This window comes from Podarcis raffonei, chromosome 2 (assembly GCF_027172205.1).
Source record: "Podarcis raffonei isolate rPodRaf1 chromosome 2, rPodRaf1.pri, whole genome shotgun sequence".
Lineage (NCBI taxonomy): Eukaryota > Metazoa > Chordata > Lepidosauria > Squamata > Lacertidae > Podarcis > Podarcis raffonei.
The window spans coordinates 83,265,601-83,285,800 of NC_070603.1; the positions used below are offsets into that span (position 1 = coordinate 83,265,601).

At 41.2% G+C, this 20,200-nt stretch overlaps 1 protein-coding gene across 10 annotated transcripts in view; it reads right to left on the reverse strand.

The window, feature by feature from the left end:
* ERC2 (ELKS/RAB6-interacting/CAST family member 2) overlaps positions 1–20,200 on the reverse strand; it is a 527,327-nt gene that overhangs the window by 413,456 nt on the left and 93,671 nt on the right. The window lies entirely within an intron of this gene.

A 20,200-nucleotide genomic window follows, 5' to 3' on the forward strand; every position in this document is an offset into this window, starting at 1 on the left:
ACGGGCATTGGGTAAGTATAGGTTGAAAAAATTCCACATGACAGCATTAGCATGTTAATAGAATCTACCAGGTGAGAAACCTAGATTAATCCAGAATTCAGGGAGTATGTGTCTAAAAAACAAAAAGGATTTGGTATAACATACAAAGAAATGTAAATCTCATGGCAAATCTAGCACATAATTTAACAAGACTGTGATTGTCTCTTACTTTCAACTCCACCATTAAAGCATTCACAATGACAAAAAAGGGTTTTAAAAACTACAAGGCACAAGTTGCAATCCAATATACATTTACATAGGAGTAAGTCCATTCATTCCCATGGTGCTTACTCCTAAGCAGACATGTATAGGATAGCACTTTTAGACCATCTGCAACTCATAGGCCAAGTTACAGGATATATTTGGTCGCTACTTGGAGGGTTTTACTATGTAAGGCTGACCCCGTGCCATCAAGCAAAAATGAAATTTTACAAAAATGAGAGGATAAATATATGCCTTCTAGAGATTCCCACCCACCCCAAATATCACATTCTGCAATTCAAATATGGATTGACAACACCCACAATAATTTTTTCAGCTGCTGTTACATTCAGATATATGTGATATTTAGTACTTGAATAAATGAATTTGATTGTTCCTTCTCCTGTATATTAAGATGCCTAGAAGTCTTCGAACTTCCTACTACTCAAAATATTTGGCACCACAGTAAAAAGATTTGTGGCAATGTGATATGTGTGATTAGCTTTATCAGATCTAGACAACATGGGAATAAATGGATGTTCCTGCAGGCAAATTGTCCAATCAATCCTTTACCAGTACACAATAATCTTAAACAAGGTCAAATTTTCATTATTCTGCATATCAAAGCTCATATCATAAAAATGTCAGGATGACTGCAACTAGGACTAAAAGCGTTTATCACAAATCTTAAGCCAATAGCTTACACTGTGGCATGCTTTATGTAAAAGCTGTAAAAAAAAAACTTAAGCACTGACAAACCCGTGCACAAGGTTTGACCCCTTGCAATACAGTAAATGCAAACCAGAAGGTGGTTTTGAGGCAAAGTTTTAGGAACATACTTAGACTGAGTGAGACCATTCATCCATTCAACTCAGTGTTGTCCACTTTGACTGGCTAACACTAGTCAGATATCACTGCTATCCAAGATCCATTAACTGTAGGCAGAGATCCACTGTTTTCTTCACCACACTGGCCACTTTTATCCTTAACAAAGTAAAAACAACACGAGACACCGTGGAATTAAACCAGAGACAGGGAAAGTTTTGCAGCTTGAGGAGCACATTCTCTTCTGGGAAACCTTCCACGGAGCATACACCAGTGGAGGGGTCGGAGGCAACAAGGAGCAGATCAAAACATGGAAATGTTACCAGGCTAGTTTTGCAGTCCCTCTTACACACCCCATTCTCCATCCAGGTAGTATCATAGGCATTGCCAGAGTTCAAGGATACATTGCAGACAGACAAAAACACTTGGGCAGAGTGCAAAGGAGGGACAGTGAGGGGTGTGGCCGGAGGAAAGGGGGCATGACTAAGGAGAGTACCAGAAAGAAAGGGTGGAGGGCCATATTTAGCTCCTGGGCCTAAGGTTTCTCCTTCCATGGAGGAGGAGGCATCTTCTGCTCCTGGAAGGCCTGCTTGCCTTCTAAGAGGAAAGACCTCTTAGTGTTTCCCAAACTTGGGTCTCCAGCTGTTTTTGGACTACAACTCCCATCATCCCTAGCTAGCAGGACCAGTGGTCAGGCATGATGGGAACTATAGTCCAAAACAGCTGACGACCCAAATTTAGGAAACACTGCATTGCATAAGAAAAAGGAAACACAAAACGCTTCTCACACACCCACTCCAGCACAACCCTGTGCGTGTCATTTAGATTCCACACAATACCATGAAGGACAACAAAGCACAAAGTACTAAAACAAAGCTGACAGTCCATTAAAACATCTGTACTGCCAACTTTGCCTTTGGATACTCTAGAGCTGTTAGGCTTATTTTATCATGTGCTTCAGTCCTCTATACTGTATGTGAGAGATAAAAAGGACAAACATGTTTTATGCTTAGTTCCAGAATAGGTATGGGGGACATCTGAAGCATTAAGAGGGACAAATGCTTGCTAATTAATTCTGAAAATAATTTGTTGGAGTAACCACTATCAATGCATTGTGAGCACTTCAAGGTCCTGTTTGTTGAGTGCATATCAACAAAGTCATAAAACTTTGACCAGCTTGGGTGTTTCCTTGAGTTGCAACAATGAAGATGTACAAATTGTACTTGTAAATCTGTCTGAGATGCTTGCATCAGACAACTAAACATAACAATAATCCCTGTAATAATGACAGTCACAACAGCTATGTCCCCACTTAATCATGGCGAATACAACTGAATGGTATGGAAACACTTCAAAGAAATAGCACCCATGGAAAAACACAGCAATGCAGTTCTGTGTCCTAAGTTGCAATGTTTCATGGTGGCATTCTCCTATGGGATTCAGATGCCCTCAGACTCTAAAGCAACTGCAACATGCCATTCATGTCAAAGACCAAGGTCAAACCCATGATTAGGTGTCTGGTTAAAAGGCGGCAGGGGGTGGAATCATTATGGCACTAGCATCTCAGATCAACCCTAGCAACTCTCTCTTTAACTATTCTGCTAACAGCAGCACACCAAATGCCAGATTGCACAACCATCTTATCCGTTGGCTTTGACTTCAGGGCTACAGAACCCTTGCAGTCTGTCATCCTGATTGGTATGCTTAACTGAAATAAACATTTTTTAAATGCTTCAACAGAACTTTTCAGATTAAAGCCCAATTATTTACATGTTTTTCTCTATCTCTGGAATGCATCAAAAATAACTCCTCGCTTGTTTTTGTGCCTCCCCCTGAAAATTCGCGGCTGTAGATGCTCACTCCCCCAAGGACACAGATAATCCTCATAATGTCTGAACAGCATTAGCCATGACTGCAAGCAAAAACACAAGTTCTGTATGTCTGCAACCTATGTAAGGGTCTGTAGGCCACTTGGTATGCATGCTTTTGTCTCTTTATATTCTACTTGGATTAGTGCTACATGGTACAACGAGTGATGCAATCTATACCCGTTTCTTAAAAAAATAAAATAAAACAACCAGTAAGCACTCCCATAAATGAATGTGCAAATAAAACCTCCAGCCTTGTTTCTTCCTCCTAATTACAAATCTAAGAGTCCAAAGCGTAAAAGTACCTGGGGGCTGGTGTCTGATTTACAAGAGCAGATTTTGGCACAAGGGTCTACTGTGTTAGCAGGGTGGCTTGCATTAGCAGAGTTGGACTGAATATAAGTCATTACATTTGGAAAATACAACTGTCTGATTTAGGACTATTTCATACTTACACTCCCTGTACACAAATATTCCATTTTCTAAATGTTTACCCTATAACATTATAATATAATTAGGATTTCTTAGGAAGCATACATCGATATAATATGCCTTTATTTAATTATTATGTGGTCTGGGGAAGAAGAAAGGCAGCCCCAATTTCTATATTTTTTTTCCTCAGCCCTAAAGATAAAATCCTATGAACATATAGCGGTTCTTTTCCAACTGAGTGCATTGTGGGCGGTGGGCTTTCCTACAAAGTATCCCCTATGGACTGTCAAAGCTAAGCCACATATAAAATCCCTCGACAATCTCAGACGAAAGGAACCTCACTATAGAATAGGGAAGTAGAATTACTGGCATGAGATATGGGGCATTTTCATGCAGACACTTTAATGTTTCGCTCACCCAGAATACAGTATGCAGATTTGTGATTGCGGCCAGTTGAAGGAACCATTACCACAGCTCATAAAGTGAACCAGTGCCAATTCAAGAAATAGCTTTGAACTTTAAAACAGCAACAGTGCAACCGTAAACTTGTCTATTCGGAAGTAACTTTCGTTGACTTCACTGGGGTTGACTCTTGGGTAAGTGTGTGGAGGACTGTAGACTAATGGTACGGGCTCTGGTTAGCTTAAGAAGCACTTTTCCCCATATGTCCCCATCAACGCTCTGAGTTCATCTGCAAAGGACTGGCTTTCAGTCATTTGCTACTCCTGCCCCAACCACAGTAAATGGAAACAAATCCTAGTAAGGTCTAGCCAAACCTTCCCTCACCTTTCGCAAAGTGGAAAAGGAAGAGCTCTTCCAGAGGGAATTCATCTTCTGATGTTCAAATGATCTGATGAACTATTTAGTGTATGCTGGAATAAACTCATTATTCTTGTTTTCTATTTTTGTTGGTTTGGCTTTGTATTACAGTTAATTGGAAGATTTTAGAAAGGGTTTTTGTGTGTGTGTGTGTGTGTGTGTGTGTGTGTTTATAATGCTTTTATTATATACTTCTCTGAGAGCTCTAACCAAGAATGTCAGACAGAAATCTAAAACATCCCTAATTTGGGGGGGGGACTGCACAAATGCCTCAGTATTTTGTTTCCGCATTACAATTTATTGTGCTCTTAGGAGATACATATAATATGTATTGCATCCAGCTAATCTTAGTCCAGCTTTAGAAACATACCCCTCCCACTGAAAAAATGGAAAGGAAAGTCCGACAGGGCGCATTTATATAAATGTTTACATGAGGCTGAATAGACTGTAGTTTATTCAAAAGCAGTATTTTTCATTTCTTCCAGTGGATTAAACTGCTCCATTTTGATTCTAATGCTAACTGAAATAATTTCTATGGAACTGTATTATCCCTAATCACACTAGCAAGAAAATATATCTGGCTCAGTGGGTGTAAAGTTTGAGCAATTACACAATGCAAAACCATTGGTACCCAAGACCTACTGCAATCTCAGCATTTAGGTCTAATATGATACCTCAAAGAGCTAAGACTGGAATGTCCTTGCTTGTTTATCAAATGCTACAGCTTAGGACTTCTTCTGACCTGACTAGTTGTTAGGGAGTCTCTCTAGGTATTTTTACCTTGCTGGGACTTGTAGCAGCAAAAGGGGGCTGCTACTTTGTTGCTGTTATTAAAATGTTATTCTGATAGCTTCTAGTTCAGGGGTGTCAAACTCAAATTCATTGGGAGGCCGCATCAGCAGTTTGGTCACCCTCAAAGGGCCGGTTGTATCTGTCACATCACAGGATGGCATGCGCTCAATATAAAAACAAGTGGAGGTTTCCTGAATGCATGTAAAGTGGAGGTTTCCTGTGTAGAACGGCCGGCGCTACACGGGCCACATGACGAGGTCTGGCGGGCCGGATTCGGCCCGCAGGCCTTGTGTTTGACACCCGTGTTCTAGTTATTTATGACTCTCAATTCCTCACCCTCTGTGAAATCTTTACAAACACTTACTGCTTGGCAGAAAATATGAATCCTTTAAAAATACAGCATTAACATATGAATGCCAAATTGATATTTTGTATAGATGTGCTTCTTTTTTCAAAAATACATCTATAATTGGGCATGCCAAAGTGTGGATTTTTTTTAAAAAAAGTATCTAGCCACTAGCATTCATGTACTTGCATTTTACATCCCTATAAACAAAGGATTGATTTCGAAATAGCTGTGAAAAAGGAAAGATATTGACCTTGACATTAGACACTAGCCTAAAATCAAAATGAGTGCCACATCCTCTTCAGTACTTCAGAAATGAAATATGAACTATTTCAGGGATAAATATTATCAATAAAAACAATAGTTTCCCAGTCATCCAGCAACCAGAGAAAGAAGCCCAACTGTTGAATATTTCACCTCACTTTTGCTATTGTGTTTTGTTTTATCACTGGAAGTTCTAGAGTAATAATTATTTACTACTATATGGTGTTTGGTTCACTTTATATAAATTACATACACAGATACACACACGGCGGGGGGGGGTTGAAATAGGCAGCCTTGTCCCACAAACTGCATGGTCTGAATGTTCACTCTTTCCTCAAAACAATCCACAATGTGAAGTTATGCTTGCAGCAGACAGCAAAGTACACTTTTTGTCATGCTCATCTTCCCGAGTCTTCTGGGAGGAAATGTGCTAGGGAAACGAATGCCCTTCTCTATGTAATCCTCTTTAAAATCTACAGTGAGAAAGAGAGAAAAGACATCTTATTATTCTAACACTTTTACAGAAACTGGAAAAAAATCCGATCTCATTCAGACTCTTCTGTATATTCAGACTCTTCTCTATAATTTGCCTCCCTCATCTGTGCCCACACGCCACTTTAAGCACACAGCAAAGCACAGCACGTCTATCAAAGGCAAAGAAATTCAAATAGAAATTCAAAGAACTGCAATCATACCTGCCTGGGTAAGAATCCTTTGGAGCAAGGCTCTTAATTGTCTTTTCATACTCTTCTCTTCTAGCAGTATAATTCCTAACAGATGATATCGTATTCTACCTGCAAGAGAAGCAGAAAGAAACTGAACTGAAGTTTGGTTCACGTTTTTTATTTCCCCCTCCTCGTTCCACCCATCTAATAATGATTGCAAAAATAAAGTAATTTTGAGACAGAACATGGGCAGAAGGAGAAAACAAATATATTTTTGTTGAAAATGCCACAGCAAATGCTCAGATGGAGAAAAAAAAAACAACCAGTAACATGAATGCAACTAAAAAGTAATCTCATTAACTTAGCAAAACTTACCACAAGAGGTCTTGCATTAACGTCTGTGGTTCCAGCCACGATCAATACCCTGTGTTCATTCACTGCTTGGCGTATGTATCTATCTCTGTACATGCCCCACTCTTGTTCTTCATCTACACCCTTCTCTCCCCACAAGGTAGCTACTGCATAAATATGTACAGGGTTATGCCAATCCCAATTTCTTTACTGATGGCAATGATCACCTGTCAATTCGAAGAACAGTATGAAATCAGACCCCATATTTGCACTAAGGAATTACTTCCGAACGAAGCATTTGAGCTACTAAATCCAGCCTTTAAGCCACTATGACATTAAACAAAAATATCGTATTTTGCCTTTCTTGCATATTTTTAATTTGCAGTCTGGACAACATTCACTCCATAAAATCAACCGATATGCAAAATGATACGAAATAAACAAAGATGTGTGAGGGCAGTGCCCGTATCATTTTCTAGGTAGCTACCAATTCCTTGGTTTTCCACACAGCTACCAGAAATATAATTGCATCAGCATGGTATCCCTAACCCCAAAGAAAGAAAGAAGTATATACCAGTCATGGTTTCAATTAAGGCTGAGCTGCATTTTGCATTCATGAAGGTCATGTTTACTGTAGCCTGTTTGTGCAAACATTAGGTTCCATTTAAAACCCACAATATATGGAAAGCCAACATTTTATGGAGGAAGCTTTAAGCTTGGCCTTTAACTTGATGAGCTATATTTCCACCATACAGTGGGCTTTTGGTAGGATTAGGAAATGTCCCTCTCCAAGACCCTGGAAAGCAGCTGCCAATCAAGAGAGGAACAGACTTTAGATAGAGCAATGGTCTTTAGCTAGATTGACAATAAATGCTTATTCAGCAGGGAAGAAACAACAGCTCAATAAGACACTCTGTACAGGCTCAAGGCCCTTAAAAAAAAACACCCACTTTTTTTATATAATCTTGACATTGACATATGTTCCAAAGCTGGGTGCTGGCATCAAATGATCCCTTAACATTGGTCTAAGCAAACCTTCCCCAATCTGATGCCCTCCAGATGTTTTGGACTATAAGCCAATTCATCGCTGAGCGATGGTCATGATGGCTGAGGCTGATGGGGGTTCTGGTTCAACATATCTAGAGGGTACCAGGATGTGTGAAGCAATATACCAGGCGTACATGGTCTGGATTAACTGAACCTCTTTGCAGAAGCAAATTGGATACAAAACAACTGATTTCATCTCGAAGGGGGTGGCGGGTTAATCGCAAAAATGTGTTGATGCTATCTTAATTCTAAACAGATCCACCACTCACGGGGGCAGCAATCCTTTCCTGGGATTACGTCTCATGGAACTCAATGCATAGGATTGCATTGTTAAAACTAATTTCACTAGAGTGGATGCCTGTCTATACATGAAACTGGTATCTTCTCACTGGTGGAAAGCATTAATAAAGATTACCAAGTGTATCAAAGAACAAGTCTCTCTCTGCAAAAGTAAATCCTGTCTCACTAGTGTTCTTTGAGACTTTGAATAAACCTGTGGATAGGGATGAAACATTGTGTACTTAAGACTTTCAAAAAGCTTTTGATACAGTTCCTCACCAAAAACTCCTGAGTAAGCTTAGCAGTCGTGGAATAAGGAGAGAGGTACTCTTATAGATCAGTAACTGCTTTAAAAAACCCGAAGCAGAAAGTCAGAATAAATGACAGTTCTCACAACGGCGGCATGTGGAGTCCCCCAAGGATTAGTATTGAGAGCTGTGCTTTTTAACGTCTAAATGAAGTGGAGTTAGGGGTGAGAAGTGAGGTAGTCAAATTTGCTGGCAACACCAAATTGTTCAGGCTGGTAAACAACAAAAGGGGATTGTGGAGAGCTCAAAGGGGATATCACCAAACTCAGTGATTGAGCAGTAAAATGACAAATGTAGTTCAGTGTAAGCAACAGTAAAGTGATAAATATTGGGGCAAAAAAAATCCTATCTTCACGTGTGGATTAATGGGGCTAAACTGGCAGTGACTGACCAGGAACAAGATCTTTCCTTAAAAAATTGCAAATATATCAAGATAGGGAAAAAGAGAAGTCAGTTGACATTAACATTAAAAAACAATTCCTCAATCCTGACTTAAAAGTATTTAATGATATACAGGGTGTTCGAAAAGTAACTATACACCTATGGACAGTGTATTTACAGTAGGTGTATAGTTGCTTTTCAAACACCCTGTATATTAATATAATGTGCAAAGATCTCCAAATGTGATTGATGATTATAAGATATATTTTCAGATGTAGAAAGGGCAATGAGATCGTCAACTAGTGACTAATGGATTGTGGGGGGGGGGGGTCTTTATCCTTCCTTGAAGTAAAGAGCACTTTGCACCCATAAGGGCTCATGGGATCCACTTTTGTTGTCTATCTGCTAGACCCTACATTGCAACCAACTACAAAGTAAAAATTTCAAATTCACAGTCCATGGTCTCCCTATCATTCCTATACAACTTAGAATAATACTTTTGAAATTCTAAATGTATATCCTTTTAAAACTTTATATACATAACTTCATTCTTCCTTAATCAGTGGAGAACAACTGCATTTTTTTTTTGTTTTAAACAGAATGCCAAAATCTTACCTAGCCTCTCTCCACTCTCAGCACCTTTGCCCCTATGAAATTTGCTGCCACCAACTTGGTCATGGCCACTAATTTGGATAGCTTTGAAAGGGAGGGGTAAACAATCCACAAAGGCTATCAACAGCTACTAGTCATGATGGCTCTGTAATACCACTGCCCAATACTGGAAGCAGTATGCTTCGGAACACCTGGTGCTGGGGAACTTGGTCTGATCCAGTCGGACTCTTCTTAAGTTTTATGTCATATTCTCATTTGAACACCCGTTACCCATGAAGGACTATAATATTACCTGCAAATTAGGCCACAATGAATTAAGACTTTCACTTGCTACAGCATATTTTGTTCATATACTGCCACATTCCAACATGGCCCCTGTTGCTGTTGTTTTAATGCAGACAAGTTACCAATCTCCAGAAACAAAAGTACAGTTACACAATCATGGTGCCTGTAAACTCCCATAGGCAGTTTCCTCCCACACCTTCTGATTCTCTAACAGCCTTGCTTTGTGTAATTCTCTTATTCCTCTCGCACAGTTTCCTTCATTCTTGACAGCTATGCTTTGATTCTTCAAATTTTAATCTTTTCTGTTCTCACTAAAACGCCATATTAAATATGTTTTCAACTGGTAATAACAGTGCACTTGTAAGTGATGTGGGAACAAATGTTCAAGTATGACCTAGTGTACTCCAAGTAAAAATAATTAGTTTTTTAAAAAGTGTCACATTAATTTCATAAATGATAATAAATACTAAGTTTATGTATGAGAATAAAGTTTCAAAAATCGCAGCACAACTGTCGGGAGAATATACTTCATGTTTAATCTATATTCTAAAATATAATATCATATAATATATTGCTTGCGGCTTTCACTCTTAAATAAGCTCAGCAAACCCTTGCATGATTCATGTCATTGTTTTCCTCAGGAATGTGATAGTCATACAATAATCATGTACCATTCCAGTGGCTACCATCCTTCTTTTACACCCTTCTCGGTGTTTCTTCCAATTTTGGGGGGACAAATTTTATTGCTGTTATTGCTTTTAATGTCTTACAAATAAGAGCACTTAAGGAGACCTGGTGGATCAGGCTAAAGGTCCATCTAGTCCGGCACTCTGCTCTCACAGCGGCCAACCAGATGCCTGCAGAAAGCCTGCAAGCAGGACGTTGACTGCGACAGCACTCCTCCTACTTTCAATTCCCAACAGATGATCTTCAGAGGCATTGTGCCACCAACGGTGAAGGTACAACATAGCAATTGTAGTTAGCAACCACTATTCTCCATGAATTTGTGTAACTCAAAAGCTTGTTGAAAACCTAAGTACACAATGTCAGTTCTGTGCAGAGTTTGAGCTCCAGGGTGGGAGTCTTGTTAGAACGAAGTTATAAACTCAAACAAAAAAGCAGCCAGTTCCTGGCAGGGGCCCCCAACCCTCCAAGGTCCAGGGCAAGTGTACCCAGCTGGCCTCTCCCCTGCACAAGCCTGCACAATTTTGACTGAATCACTTTTGTCTATATGCTTGTTGACACACTCAAATATTGCCAAAGGGTGAGTGAGATGGGACTTACCCTTGCAGAAGTCATGCTGGTTCTGCTCAGCAAGACTTATTCTCCTGCATGCTTCATAATTTTATCTTTAATAATGCTTTCTACCAGCTTTCCTGGAACAGACATTAAGCTTGAAAAGGGGTGTTTCCCTGGGCATTTTGATCAGGGGGCAATAGTACATTCTTGGGGATATCACCACCCATAGTGATTCTGCTGAGGAGTCTGTCCCTTCGAGGATTTCTAGCTTGTTGGACTCCATGTTCTTGATGATGCAACACTATCTCCAGTATGCCTTTCCCACTAGTTCTCTCCATTCCACCTGTTATGCGCACTATATCCATGGTTTGCTTAAAACCAAGCGCTCCAGTTTGCCCAATATAAAAAAGTCACCAACTGGTGTCTCCCAATTCCTCATCCCTACTGAAGCCTCCTGTCCTGCAACCTAGGCCCTAGGCCCCATACCCAACGCTCAGGACATACTTTTCAAAGAAACAGTTGCAAGAATTTCCTTGGAGAGAGTGCAAAGTTAGATGCAAGGCTTTGCTTTCTGTGCTTCCACAATAATTTTTCTTTGGGGTATTCTGTATAGCTTGTATAGTTTAAGTGGCTGGCAACAGCACACAATCATGTTGGCATGTCCCACGGTCAGTAACTAGCACAGCATTGCACATGATTTTCAAACTTCAGAAAAATATTTTTACATTTTTTGTTACTCTCTTCACTTCAATGTATGCCAAACACATATTGTAGGGAAACAATATTTGCAATTGCCCATTGACATCGCTTCCTTTCCAATCAATATATATTTATAAGCAGCAGATGTTCACTTCAAATAACATCGCTTTTATAGCTCAATTCAGCTGGGGACAGAATTATTATACAAATGAACTCATGAGATTCCAATAATAATAATAGCTTCTGGTATATTTTAAGAATATTTCCATACAAATAATCCCACTCATGGCCTCCAACATCCAAATATGTACAAGAAATTATACTTAAACAAGAATATTGGTGTGGCACGTTGTGATAATAAGATACTTGAAGATAAGTGTTTCCTGTAGTGTAGTACACATTCCACTTGCGTACACAAAAGGGTTTCAAAGGAGACACTGTATTTGCTCTAGTCTAGAAAAAAATAGTATTATCAGAACTACTCCAAAACTATCTCTGCCCAAGTAGTAATCAAAGGGGGTACATGGTTATTGTAAGTTTGGGAAACATTACTTTAGATTATTTGATTCCTGCAGATGTGCAAGTATAGCTGCATTTTTTTCCTGATGAAGATTACCGTATTGCTTGGGCATTGGCACAATCCTATAGCAACAGATGTTGGCTCACAGTAGTTTACTACCATGTAAGTGCAGATAGGGACACGGGTGGAGCTGTGGGTTAAACCACAGAGCCTAGGACTTGCCGATCAGAAGGTTGGCGGTTCGACTCCCCACAACGGGGTGAGCTCCCGTTCCTCGGTCCCTGCTCCTGCCAACCTAGCAGTTCGAAAGCACGTCAAAGTGCATGTAGATAATGGTGGGAAGGTAAACGACATTTCCGTGCGCTGCTCTGGTTTGCCAGAAGCGGCTTAGTCATGCTGGCCACATGACCCGGAAGCTGTACACCGGCTCCCTCAGCCAATAAAGCGAGATGAGCGCCACAACCCCAGAGTAGTCCGCGACTGGACCTAATGGTCAGGGGTCCCTTTACCTTTACCTTTAAGTGCAGATAGAAAAACAACCTCAATTTACCAATCTGGACGAATTCCTTGTTGGATTAGTGAGCCTGTTTTAGTGGTTGTTTTAAATTGCTGTAAATCTCTGATATATTTGACAGTAGCATGTGATAAAAAGGAAGCAGCAGTTGGCCCAGGTAGTAAAGGAGTGTTTTAACATCAGCCGTACTAAGTATCAGCAGATAATAACTTTCAATGTGATTTTAAGATCTGTCCAGAGTTGTGAGCTCAGCAGATTTTAAATATTCCCACCAAATGCATGTTGGGATGTGGGTGGCGCTGTGGTCTAAACCACAGAGCCTAGGGCTTGCCAATCAGAAGGTTGGCGATTCAAATTCCCACGACGGAGTGAGCTCCCGTTGTTCGGTCCCAGCTCCTAACCACCTAGCAGTTCGAAAGCATGTCAAAGTGTAAGTAGATAAATAGGTACCACTCCGGTGGGAAGATGAACGGCATTTCCATGAGCTGCTCTGGTTCGCCAGAAGCGGCTTAGTCATGCTGGCCACATGACCTGGAAGCTGCCTGCGGACAAACACCGGCTCCCTCGGCCAGTAAAGCGAAATAAGCGTCACAATCCCAGAGTCGTCCATGACTAGACCTAACGGTCAGGGGTACATTTACCTTTACCAAATGCATTTTTTAAAAAAAATTCTCAGTCATACTAGATCTTTATTTTGTTCCATTTACTGTCTTTGTATCAGTGGTGTACATCACAAGAAGGAAGGTTGCCGTTCTTTTCATAATATTCATGGGTTGTTCATTTTGGGGGTGTTCTGTCCATAAATGAGAAGACTTACAGACTGAGTTTGGCCATAGCTTATGCGAAGGCAGAATTGTGTGTTCATTCCAACTTCAGTCAGCAATGCTTTCTGTTTTAAAATATCTATTTAGTAAAAATGAGTTGGGGGAGGCTTTTAAATTGCTTTATAAAATTTACAAAAGTAGTCTTATTTTGTTAGTCATACCCACTCTGAAAACTGAAACAACTGTATAGTTTAAGGGAGGGGGCATATGACATTAGCAACCTGTTTTGCAATTCTCTATTAAAATAATTAAAACAAAACTAGATTAAATCAGGCTTTGCCAACCTGGTACCCCACAGATGTTTTGAGCTACAAATGATGATTATTCCAGAGCTTCATTTTAAGCCAACTGTAAGCTTAAATGGCTGTGCAACAATCTCTACAAAGAAAGACAACACTCCTTCCATAGCAATCCACGTTGTGTACAACCTCAAGTAACACGAGTTTTTTTAAAAAAAATAATAGTTTCATTTATTTATTTTTAATACAGTTTATATACCACGTGGTTGTAGAAGACATTGCAAGTCACAGAAATTGTTGGCATACTAAATCAACCAAAATGGAAGAATTTTGTCACAAGCAAGCCCTGTAGAATAAAAAATAGTTTTTAAAAAGTCAGGTGGTAATCGTAATAAAGGGACAGAATCATGTTCCTTTACCGTCCACTGAGACCCAGGTTGAATAGCAAGTGCTATTTTTTTCCCATAAATTTATCCTCGTTCTTTTTCTATTTCATGTTCTATATGTTTTCCAAGACAACGTGGATTTCAGCCTCTGGGAACGATGGAAAAAGCTGCATTCCAATAGCCTACACCTTTTAGCACAATCTAAAATATTTCTCACTCTCAAGTTCAACTTTAGCAGTGATGATAATTCACCTTTAACTTAGTCATCACACTAATAACATTAGTCATTTCATTTTTCTGGGTAGCGCTTTGTGCAAATTCATCCTTAGAAAATTGTTCATTAGATTTGCCTGCCAGTAAACTGAGTGTTTTTGAAAAATGCATTTCCTTTTCCAGGCAAGGTTTTGACAGGTCATTTGTTGGAGAAATCATTGGAAAATGTTTATTCCCCCTTTTAAAATATCGTGCACATCTGCAGAATGTTCCAATATATGAAATATGTAGGACTCATATTAGAACCTTGTTTGGTACATGGTAGTAATTCTTCCTGGAAAGTTTCAGTGTTTTGTTTAGTAACAATAAAGGGTTGTTTTACAATATAACACGAAAGCTAAAAGGAATAATTTCACAGAAACTCAGGGAGATGGTGTATGGTGTACTTAGGTGGCGTGTATGGGGAAGGGTGGTACCTATGGTGGGGGGGCGCCTTATGCTTCTGGGGTAGTTTGTCAATCTTTGGTCCCCACCCTGCACTCAGCTCTTATCTGTGGCTCCTAGAAGGTTCTCAGCATGTGAGAGTGGCCACATCCTGCAATCGGCTATTCCCTCATTTTTTCCCTGACCATGAAACTGATAACTACCCCCAGCACAGCACTCCTTTGGCCCCAACCCAGTTTGGAGCCACTTTCAAATTTAAAAGAGGGAGAATGGGGTCCTCATAGGTTTTCTGCTATGTGGAACACTCTCTTCAACCTTTTTCGAGCCCTTGGAACAGGATGAGCTAGGACAAAACTTGCATTTTAGTAATTTTAAGAGGGGCAGGCACTGTATTCAGAAAGAAATCCAAGCACTGTATTCAGAAAGAAACGCAAACAAAATACTTAACCGAAAATCCTCCTCAGTAGAGTTCCTGTGCCAACCACTTAGCAATAAGGCGGCCTCCTCATTAAACATATATGCCCCACCCCTCAAATTTCTGAGGTGGTTTTAACCTCAGTTTCAACTGAAAAGACCTATCTATGCACTGAATTCACACAGTACTTAACTACAGACTGAGAGTGACAAGGTGGGGTGGGACCTTGTGGCCCTCCAGATGTTGTTGGACTCCAACTCTCATCAGCACCAGCCAGTGTGGGTAACGGTCAGGGTTAATGGGAGTTGTAGTCCAGAAACGCCTGGAAGCCACAGGTTAGCTTCCCATGGTATAAGCAATATCCATTTTTATTGCTTTATTGTGACTGGCAGTTATAAGATTTTGTCTGGTGCAGGTCACTCCCAGTCTCAAGCAGGCAAGCTTTGAGTGGAATGCACATTCCCCCTCAGCTTTCCTCATCATTTTATGTTCAGAATAATTTAAAGAATTTATACACGCTCCTGGCGCTATCATTTTTAAAACTTACAATTGCATCATACAAACATGGAAACGGAAAGGGAGCTAGAATGAAATGTGAAGTTACACCACAGCAACAGACTAGCACTTGTTCACAATTTGTTCCCATCTCTGTTAATTGGTGAATAAGAGTAAGTGGCCTGCCTTGTTAGGTTGGAGCACCAATGCACAAAATGAATAGGGCTCATTCTGCTGCCTCAGGTTTCAGAATCACAGCCTTTGATTAAGTCTAGTACTTTCAGACCATGACAAATAAGCTTTAGAGTTCAAACAGAATCCAAAGGGTGGCAAAAGAAAAGAAAACTGGTGCTAATTCTAACCAGCACCTCTGAATTTAGAGACGTAAACTCAAAACATCCACACACCTGCGTCCATATTCAATGCATCAACTTGAGTCAAAAAACTTCTGAAGGCAATGAATACACTGGCTGTTGCAACCCAGCTTCAAGAACTTCCTACTGCAGCACAGAGCGTGACATTTTTGAAGTTTCAATCAAGATTCTGCATTTATGAAAAAAAGAAAACCTATTAAATGAGCCAAAAACATCAAGGGCTGCATGAAAGCTAATCTTCAACATGAGGAAAAGGTTACTGAATGGAACAATAATGAAGACTTGTAAGAGTAACAAATATTTGTCAAGATTAAATGGTACTAATAAAATATTTACAAAATTTTGCCAGCCTGTCACGTATGGATTTCCCTATCCACCATTATTCGGGTTGAAACCCAAGACAATTTCAAACCTCTGTGGGTGTGTAATTGCACTCAGGGGACAGACATCTTCCAAGTCCAAATCCCTTTCGCCTTGTAATATTTTAAACTCTGTAGGTCAGCTACCTTCACACTTTAAAAGATGTCTCTCAGCCCAATGAGGAGGAAAAGAGGACTCCTCTGAGACCCATGCCCACCTTGGATACTTGAAACAACAGATGCAGTTTAAAGGATCTTGGGATGGGGAGTGTTAGGCACACATCCTTTGGGGAGAATTCCCTCATGCCTTAGGCCAGGCTTCCTCAACCTCGGCCCCCCAAACGTTTTTGGCCTACAACTCCCATGATCCCTAGCTAGCAGGACCAGTGGTCAGGGATGCTGGGAATTGTAGTCTCAAAACATCTGGAGGGCCAAGGTTGAGGAAGCCTGCCTTAGGCCCCAGGCTGACAAAAAAGCACATGGCTTCCTTCACTTCAGCCACCTACATTACCTTCTTCAGCTGGTCAAAGGCTTACACTTGAGTAGTGTCCTCTAGTGATAAGGATTTTTCCTGTGGTGTGTGGATGTTGCATATCGACAACCATCACCCTCTACCAGCTTTGCAGTGAAGTGGAGGTAATTCCAACCCCTCCTATTTTATGCAAGGTTATGATGTCTCTCTACGATTGATAGAGAGTGCTAGAGTCCTGTCTAGTCAAGTTGAGTGGGATCAATTCCAATCTGTTACCTCCGAGGATGTGGACAGGCTGCTTGGACGAGTGAAGCCAACCACCTGTCTCCTGGATCCTTGCCCATCCTGGCTTATAAAAGCTAGCCGGGAAGGACTGGGCGATGGGCTTCGTGGGGTGGTGAATGCTTCCCTCCGTGAGGGAGCCTTCCCAGACCCGCCGAAAGAGGCGGTTATTAAACCGCTTCTTAAAAAAACCATCTTTAGATGCGGCCACGATGGCCAATTATCGCCCAGTCTCAAATCTCCCATTCTTGGGCAAGGTGATTGAGCGGGCGGTTGCTGAACAACTCCAGGCACGCCTGGAAGAAGCGGACCATTTGGATCCCTTCCAGTTGGGATTCAGGCCTCATCATGGGACTGAAACTGCCTTGGTCGCACTGGTTGATGATCTCCGGCGGGCTAGGGACAAAGGTGAGAGCTGTTTCCTAGTTCTGCTGGATCTCTCAGCGGCGTTTGATACCATCGACCATAACATCCTTCTGGACCGTCTTGAGGGGCTGGGAGCTGGGGGCACTGTCATACAGTCGTTCCGCTCCTTCCTCCTGGGCCGTGTTCAGAAAGTGGTAGTGGGGGATGAGTGTTCAGACCCCTGGGCTCTCACTTGTGGGGTGCCTCAGGGTTCTGTCCTCTCCCCATGCTTTTCAACATTTACATGCAGCCACTGGGAGAGGTCATCAGGAGGTTTGGGCTGGGTGTTCATCAGTATGTGGATGATACCCAGCTCTACCTCTCTTTTAAATCAGAACCAGTGAAGGCGGTGAAGGTCCTGTGTGAGTGTCTGGAAGCGGTTGGAGGATGGATGGCGGATAACAGATTGAGGTTGAATCCTGACAAGACAGAAGTACTGTTTTTGGGGGACAGGAGGCGGGCAGGTGTGGAGGATTCCCTGGTCCTGAATGGGGTAACTGTGCCCCTGAAGGACCAGGTGCGCAGCCTGGGAGTCATTTTGGATGCAATGCAATGCGCTCTACGTGGGGCTACCTTTGAAGGTAACCCGGAAACTACAACTAATCCAGAATGCAGCAGCTAGACTGTGACTGGGAGCGGCCGCAGAGACCATATAACACCAGTCTTGAAAGACCTACATTGGCTCCCAGTACGTTTCCGAGCACAATTCACAGTGTTGGTGCTGACCTTTAAAGCCCTAAACAGCCTCGGTCCAGTATATCTGAAGGAGCGTCTCCACCCCCATCGTTCTGCCCGGACACTGAGGTCCAGCTCTGAGGGCCTTCTGGCGGTTCCCTCACTGCGAGAGGCCAAGTTACAGGGAACCAGGCAGAAGGCCTTCTCGGTAGTGGCGCCTGCCCTGTGGAACGCCCTCCCATCAGATGTCAAAGCGATAAACATCACCCTGACATTCAGAAGACATCTGAAGGCAGCCCTGTTCAGGGAAGTTTTTAATATGTGACATTTTAGTGTATCTTTCATCTTTGTTGGAAGCCGCCCAGAGTGGCTGGGGAAACCCAGCCAGATGGGCGGGGTACAAATAATAAATTATTATTATTATTATTATTATTATTATTATTATTATTATTAGAAATTAGTATTTCATAGAGCCATAGAAACATAGGTACATTATGCTGAGTAAGAAAGGTCTACTGAACAGCACAGATCTGAGGAGACAATGAATGGTAGAAGAACAATTCTAAGTGCTGGTGCCCCCATTGTTCAGCCCGGAGGTCCAGCGCCGAGGGCCTTCTGGCGGTTCTCTCCCCACGAGAAGTGAGGTTGGCATTGACATTAGTAATGTTTCAGTATTGGCTAAAAACATAACTCCCTTGGAGGGGGTGGATTCTACTCTGCATTCATTGCATGCAGCACTGTTTCCATTCTGCTGCTGTTTGAATAACTGCGTTATTTGTCTCTCTATTGGCCGTGGCAAACTTACACATTTAATTACACAAATTATCTTGTGATTACCTTAATCCCACCCCATTCATTTAAATGCAAAGGAAACACAACGCATATGGCAGAAAAGTAATCAATCATTTGCAGACTGAAAGCAGTAACAGCAGTGAGTGCCAACTGTTATTTGCTGGCCTGATTTTCCTTTTGGACATGAGATAAATAAGCAAACACTGGCAATTTCAGCTCCTGTTTCTGCTTTCACCTCAATTCGCTCCCATTCCTACTGTACCATGGGCTTCTCTCATTGATGGAATGGCAAGAAGAGCTTTCCCTGGCAGGTCTTAGTATGTGAGCCATCTGACATCACATTTGATTCACCCAAAAGCAAGAGCTCCTGGTACTCACACTTTAGAAGAGAGCATGTCTGGCAGCCAGGAAGTATATTTTGGATCCATAGTGGGGCTAATTTACTGTCTCTTGAGTGTGTCATCTTTTAAACCTCTGTATCACTGAAATATCTGGCATTCTGCTTTCAATAACAAGGCAGTCCAACATGAATTGAGTTCCCATCCGCCCTATCAAATAACTATGAAGTTTTGTTTTGTTTTTACAACAGAAGGTAATAGCAAGCACTGCATAAATGGATTTCACGATTTGACATTCAGCATATCTATTAGCTGGCTCTTAATATTCTCCACCCTTAAAATCTGAAACAGCTCCCCTGTTAATAAATGCTTGTGCAGGTTCAGCCCAAGTACTTTTTAAAAGGATTTGTACATTTCTCCCCATTTAGGTAATTTTTTGTGCTTGCTAACATAACATAAAACATGATCTAGACAAAGCACTTAAGTTGCACTAATTTCAAATGGAGAGACCTAAGGACATGCTAAACTCTCTTGTTGATATCAGAGGTATTTAAGTGCTTAAGTGACTGCATTATGTTCATAGTAACCAGAGCGTCCCAGTAGGTTCATTTGGTTACACTCTTCAAACAAACACCCCTGAAACATGCCCAGAACATAGTTGCTTCAAGAAAATTTTAGGCCTGGGAGGATTCTCTTCATTGCCTATTTAAACTATCATCCATTTGTAAAAGAATTAGAACATGAAATACCTTTATTTCAGTTTAATGAGCTATTTACTGGAAACCTACGAGAGTAAAAATTATTTTGTTTTTTGGAATGGCCATCTTTCGAGATTAAGAAGGAAACAAAGCAACTTGTATCAAGGAAACCAAAGACAAGCTCGGTGCAAACAAACAGATAAAGAAATGGATGGGCCTGCTAAGATAGGAATATTTATGTTCCCATAACGTATTGTTGGAGAGGTGATCAACCCCTCTGACTCAGAGAAAGAGATAGATACA